The sequence below is a fragment of the Engystomops pustulosus genome, unplaced genomic scaffold (assembly GCF_040894005.1).
Source record: "Engystomops pustulosus unplaced genomic scaffold, aEngPut4.maternal MAT_SCAFFOLD_439, whole genome shotgun sequence".
In the NCBI taxonomy this organism is placed as follows: Eukaryota; Metazoa; Chordata; class Amphibia; order Anura; family Leptodactylidae; genus Engystomops; species Engystomops pustulosus.
The window spans coordinates 20,001-26,161 of NW_027285318.1; positions in this window are offsets into that span (position 1 = coordinate 20,001).

Sequence of the window (6,161 nt, forward strand, 5' to 3'; positions counted from 1 at the left end):
CAGCGGGAGCAGCCGCTCGGCCGTATCCGGCGGCATGTCACTGTTCCCCGGCCAGACTTGGCGGCAAGTCCCGGGGACGAACAAGCCCATGGAAGTAGGGGCTCAGCGGGAGCAGCCAGTTGGCCTATCCGGCCACATGTCACTGTCCCCCGGCCAGACTTGGCGGCAAGTCCCGGGGAGGAACAAGCCCATGGAAGTAGGAGCTCCGACTTCCAAAGTGATGACGTCAGCGGGAGCAGCCGCTCGGCCGTATCCGGCGGCATGTCACTGTTCCCCGGCCAGACTTGGCGGCAAGTCCCGGGGACGAACAAGCCCATGGAAGTAGGGGCTCAGCGGGAGCAGCCAGTTGGCCTATCCGGCCACATGTCACTGTCCCCCGGCCAGACTTGGCGGCAAGTCCCGGGGAGGAACAAGCCCATGGAAGTAGGAGCTCCGACTTCCAAAGTGATGACGTCAGCGGGAGCAGCCGCTCGGCCGTATCCGGCGGCATGTCACTGTTCCCCGGCCAGACTTGGCGGCAAGTCCCGGGGACGAACAAGCCCATGGAAGTAGGGGCTCAGCGGGAGCAGCCAGTTGGCCTATCCGGCCACATGTCACTGTCCCCCGGCCAGACTTGGCGGCAAGTCCCGGGGAGGAACAAGCCCATGGAAGTAGGAGCTCCGACTTCCAAAGTGATGACGTCAGCGGGAGCAGCCGCTCGGCCGTATCCGGCGGCATGTCACTGTTCCCCGGCCAGACTTGGCGGCAAGTCCCGGGGACGAACAAGCCCATGGAAGTAGGGGCTCAGCGGGAGCAGCCAGTTGGCCTATCCGGCCACATGTCACTGTCCCCCGGCCAGACTTGGCGGCAAGTCCCGGGGAGGAACAAGCCCATGGAAGTAGGAGCTCCGACTTCCAAAGTGATGACGTCAGCGGGAGCAGCCGCTCGGCCGTATCCGGCGGCATGTCACTGTTCCCCGGCCAGACTTGGCGGCAAGTCCCGGGGACGAACAAGCCCATGGAAGTAGGGGCTCAGCGGGAGCAGCCAGTTGGCCTATCCGGCCACATGTCACTGTCCCCGGCCAGACTTGGCGGCAAGTCCCGGGGAGGAACAAGCCCATGGAAGTAGGAGCTCCGACTTCCAAAGTGATGACGTCAGCGGGAGCAGCCGCTCGGCCGTATCCGGCGGCATGTCACTGTTCCCCGGCCAGACTTGGCGGCAAGTCCCGGGGACGAACAAGCCCATGGAAGTAGGGGCTCAGCGGGAGCAGCCAGTTGGCCTATCCGGCCACATGTCACTGTCCCCCGGCCAGACTTGGCGGCAAGTCCCGGGGAGGAACAAGCCCATGGAAGTAGGAGCTCCGACTTCCAAAGTGATGACGTCAGCGGGAGCAGCCGCTCGGCCGTATCCGGCGGCATGTCACTGTTCCCCGGCCAGACTTGGCGGCAAGTCCCGGGGACGAACAAGCCCATGGAAGTAGGGGCTCAGCGGGAGCAGCCAGTTGGCCTATCCGGCCACATGTCACTGTCCCCCGGCCAGACTTGGCGGCAAGTCCCGGGGAGGAACAAGCCCATGGAAGTAGGAGCTCCTACTTCCAAAGCGATGACGTCAGCGGGAGCAGCCGCTCGGCCGTATCCGGCGGCATGTCACTGTTCCCCGGCCAGACTTGGCGGCAAGTCCCGGGGGACGAACAAGCCCATGGAAGTAGGGGCTCAGCGGGAGCAGCCAGTTGGCCTATCCGGCCACATGTCACTGTCCCCCGGCCAGACTTGGCGGCAAGTCCCGGGGAGGAACAAGCCCATGGAAGTAGGAGCTCCTACTTCCAAAGCGATGACGTCAGCGGGAGAAGCCGCTCGGCCTATCCGGCCACATGTCACCGTCCCCCGGCCACACTTGGCTATAGGTCCCGGGGAGGAATAATGCCCATGGAAGTAGGAGCTCCTACTTCCAAAGGGGCAAGTCAGCGGGAGCAGCCACTTGGCCTATTCGGCCAAGTTTCACTGTTCCCCGGCCACACTTGGCTGTAGGTCCCGGAGAGGAATAATGCCCATGGAAGTAAGAGCTCCTACCTCCAAAGGGGCAAGTCAGCGGGAGAAGCCACTTGGCCTATCCGGCCACATGTCACTGTCCCCGGCCAAGCTTGGCTGTAGGTCCCGGGGAGGAATAATGCCCATGGAAGTAGGAGCTCCTACTTCCAAAGGGGCAAGTCAGCGGAAGAAGCCACTAGTTCTATCCGGCCAAGAGTCACTGTTCCCCGGCCTTACTTGGCAGTAGGTCCCGGGGAGGAATAATGCCCATGGAAGTAGGAGCTCCTACTTCCAAAGGGGCAAGTCAGCGGGAGAAGCCACTTGGCCTATCCGGCCAAGAGTCACTGTTCCCCGGCCACTCTTGGCAGTAGGTCCCGGGGAGGAATAATGCCCATGGAAGTAGGAGCTCCTACTTCCAAAGGGGCAAGTCAGCGGGAGAAGCCACTAGTTCTATCCGGCCAAGAGTCACTGTTCCCCGGCTACACTTGGCAGTAGGTCCCGGGGAGGAATAATGCCCATGGAAGTAGGAGCTACTACCTCCAAAGGGTGAAGACACTTGGCTCTAAGTCCCCGAGAGGTATACTGCCCATGGGAGTAAGAGCTCCTACTTCCAAAGGGGCAAGTCAGCGGGAGAAGCCACTTGGCCTACCCGGCCAAGAGTCACTGTTCCCCGGCCACACTTGGCAGTAGGTCCCGGGGAGGAATAATGCCCATGGAAGTAGGAGCTCCTACTTCCAAAGGGGCAAGTCAGCGGGAGAAGCCACTTGGCCTACCCGGCCAAGAGTCACTGTTCCCCGGCCACACTTGGCAGTAGGTCCCGGGGAGGAATAATGCCCATGGAAGTAGGAGCTCCTACTTCCAAAGGGGCAAGTCAGCGGGAGAAGCCACTTGGCCTATCCGGCCACATGTCACTGTCCCCCGGCCACACTTGGCTGTAGGTCCCGGGGTGGAATAATGCCCATGGAAGTAGGAGCTCCTACTTCCAAAGGGGCAAGTCAGCGGGAGCAGCCACTTGGCCTATCCGGCCAAGTGTCACTGTTCCCCGGCCACACTTGGCTGTAGGTCCCGGAGAGGAATAATGCCCATGGAAGTAAGAGCTCCTACCTCCAAAGGGTGAAGACACTTGGCTCTAAGTCCCCGAGAGGTATACTGCCCATGGAAGTGAGAGCTCCTACTTCCAAAGGGGCAAGTCAGCGGGAGAAGCCACTTGGCCTATCCGGCCAAGAGTCACTGTTCCCCGGCCACACTTGGCAGTAGGTCCCGGGGAGGAATAATGCCCATGGAAGTAAGAGCTCCTACTTCCATAGGGGCAAGTCAGCGGGAGAAGCCACTTGGCCTATCCGGCCAAGAGTCACTGTTCCCCGGCCACACTTGGCAGTAGGTCCCGGGGAGGAATAATGCCCATGGAAGTAGGAGCTCCTACTTCCAAAGGGGCAAGTCAGCGGGAGAAGCCACTTGGCCTATCCGGCCACATGTCACTGTCCCCCGGCCACTCTTGGCTGTAGGTCCCGGGGAGGAATAATGCCCATGGAAGTAGGAGCTCCTACTTCCAAAGGGGCAAGTCAGCGGGAGAAGCCACTTGGACTATCCGGCCAAGAGTCACTGTTCCCCGGCCACACTTGGCAGTATGTCCCGGGGAGGAATAATGCCCATGGAAGTGGGAGCTCCTACTTCCAAAGGGGCAAGTCGGCGGGAGAAGCCACTTGGCCTATCCGGCCAAGAGTCACTGTTCCCCGGCCACACTTGGCAGTAGGTCCCGGGGAGGAATAATGCCCATGGAAGTAAGAGCTCCTACTTCCAAAGGGGCAAGTCAGCGGGAGAAGCCACTTGGCCTATCCGGCCAAGAGTCACTGTTCCCCGGCCACACTTGGCAGTAGGTCCCGGGGAGGAATAATGCCCATGGAAGTAAGAGCTCCTACTTCAATAGGGGCAAGTCAGCGGGAGAAGCCACTTGGCCTATCCGGCCAAGAGTCACTGTTCCCCGGCCACACTTGGCAGTAGGTCCCGGGGAGGAATAATGCCCATGGAAGTAGGAGCTCCTACCTCCAAAGGGTGAAGACACTTGGCTCTAAGTCCCCGAGAGGTATAATGCCCATGGAAGTAAGAGCTCCTACTTCCAAAGGGGCAAGTCAGCGGGAGAAGCCACTTGGCCTATCCGGCCAAGAGTCACTGTTCCCCGGCCACACTTGGCTGTAGGTCCCGGGGAGGAATAATGCCCATGGAAGTAGGAGCTCCTACTTCCAAAGGGGCAAGTCAGCGGGAGAAGAGCCACTTGGCCTATCCGGCCAAGAGTCACTGTTCCCCGGCCACACTTGGCAGTAGGTCCCGGGGAGGAATAATGCCCATGGAAGTAGGAGCTACTACCTCCAAAGGGTGAAGACACTTGGCTCTAAGTCCCCGAGAGGTATACTGCCCATGGGAGTAAGAGCTCCTACTTCCAAAGGGGCAAGTCAGCGGGAGAAGCCACTTGGCCTATCCGGCCAAGAGTCACTGTTCCCCGGCCACACTTGGCAGTAGGTCCCGGAGAGGAATAATGCCCATGGAAGTAGGAGCTCCTACTTCCAAAGGGGCAAGTCAGCGGGAGAAGCCACTTGGCCTACCCGGCCAAGAGTCACTGTTCCCCGGCCACACTTGGCAGTAGGTCCCGGGGAGGAATAATGCCCATGGAAGTAGGAGCTCCTACTTCCAAAGGGGCAAGTCAGCGGGAGAAGCCACTTGGCCTATCCGGCCACATGTCACTGTCCCCCGTCCACACTTGGCTGTAGGTCCCGGGGTGGAATAATGCCCATGGAAGTAGGAGCTCCTACTTCAAAAGGGGCAAGTCAGCGGGAGCAGCCACTTGGCCTACCCGGCCAAGTGTCACTGTTCCCCGGCCACACTTGGCTGTAAGTCCCGGAGAGGAATAATGCCCATGGAAGTAAGAGCTCCTACCTCCAAAGGGCGAAGACACTTGGCTCTAAGTCCCCGAGAGGTATACTGCCCATGGAAGTGAGAGCTCCTACTTCCAAAGGGGCAAGTCAGCGGGAGAAGCCACTTGGCCTATCCGGCCAAGAGTCACTGTTCCCCGGCCACTCTTGGCTGTAGGTCCCGGGGAGGAATAATGCCCATGGAAGTAGGAGCTACTACCTTCAAAGGGGCAAGTCAGCGGGAGAAGCCACTTGGCTTATCCGGCCAAGAGTCACTGTTCCCCGGCCACAATTTGCAGTATGTCCCGGGGAGGAATAATGCCCATGGAAGTAGGAGCTACTACCTCCAAAGGGTGAAGACACTTGGCTCTAAGTCCCCGAGTGGTATACTGCCCATGGAAGTAAGAGCTCCTACTTCCATAGGGGCAAGTCAGCGGGAGAAGCCACTTGGCCTATCCGGCCAAGAGTCACTGTTCCCCGGCCACACTTGGCAGTAGGTCCCGGGGAGGAATAATGCCCATGGAAGTAGGAGCTCCTACTTCCAAAGGGGCAAGTCAGCGGGAGAAGCCACTTGGCCTATCCGGCCAAGAGTCACTGTTCCCCGGCCACTCTTGGCTGTAGGTCCCGGGGAGGAATAATGCCCATGGAAGTAGGAGCTACTACCTCCAAAGGGGCAAGTCAGCGGGAGAAGCCACTTGGCCTATCCGGCAAAGAGTCACTGTTCCCCGGCCACACTTGGAGTATGTCCCGGGGAGGAATAATGCCCATGGAAGTAGGAGCTACTACCTCCAAAGGGGCAAGTCAGCGGGAGAAGCCACTTGGCCTATCCGGCAAAGAGTCACTGTTCCCCGGCCACACTTGGCTGTAGGTCGAGGGGAGGAATAATGCCCATGGAAGTAGGAGCTCCTACTTCCAAAGGGGCAAGTCAGCGGGAGAAGCCACTTGGCCTATCCGGCAAAGAGTCACTGTTCCCCGGCCACACTTGGCTGTAGGTCCCGGGGAGGAATAATGCCCATGGAAGTAGGAGCTCCTACTTCCAAAGGGGCAAGTCAGCGGGAGAAGCCACTTGGCCTATCCGGCCAAGAGTCACTGTTCCCCGGCCACACTTGGCAGGAGGTCCCGGGGAGGAATAATGCCCATGGAAGTAGGAGCTCCTACTTCCAAAGGGTCAAGTCAGCGGGAGAAGCCACTTCGCCTACCCGGCCAAGTGTCACTGTCCCCCGGCCACACTTGGCAGTAGGTCCCGGGG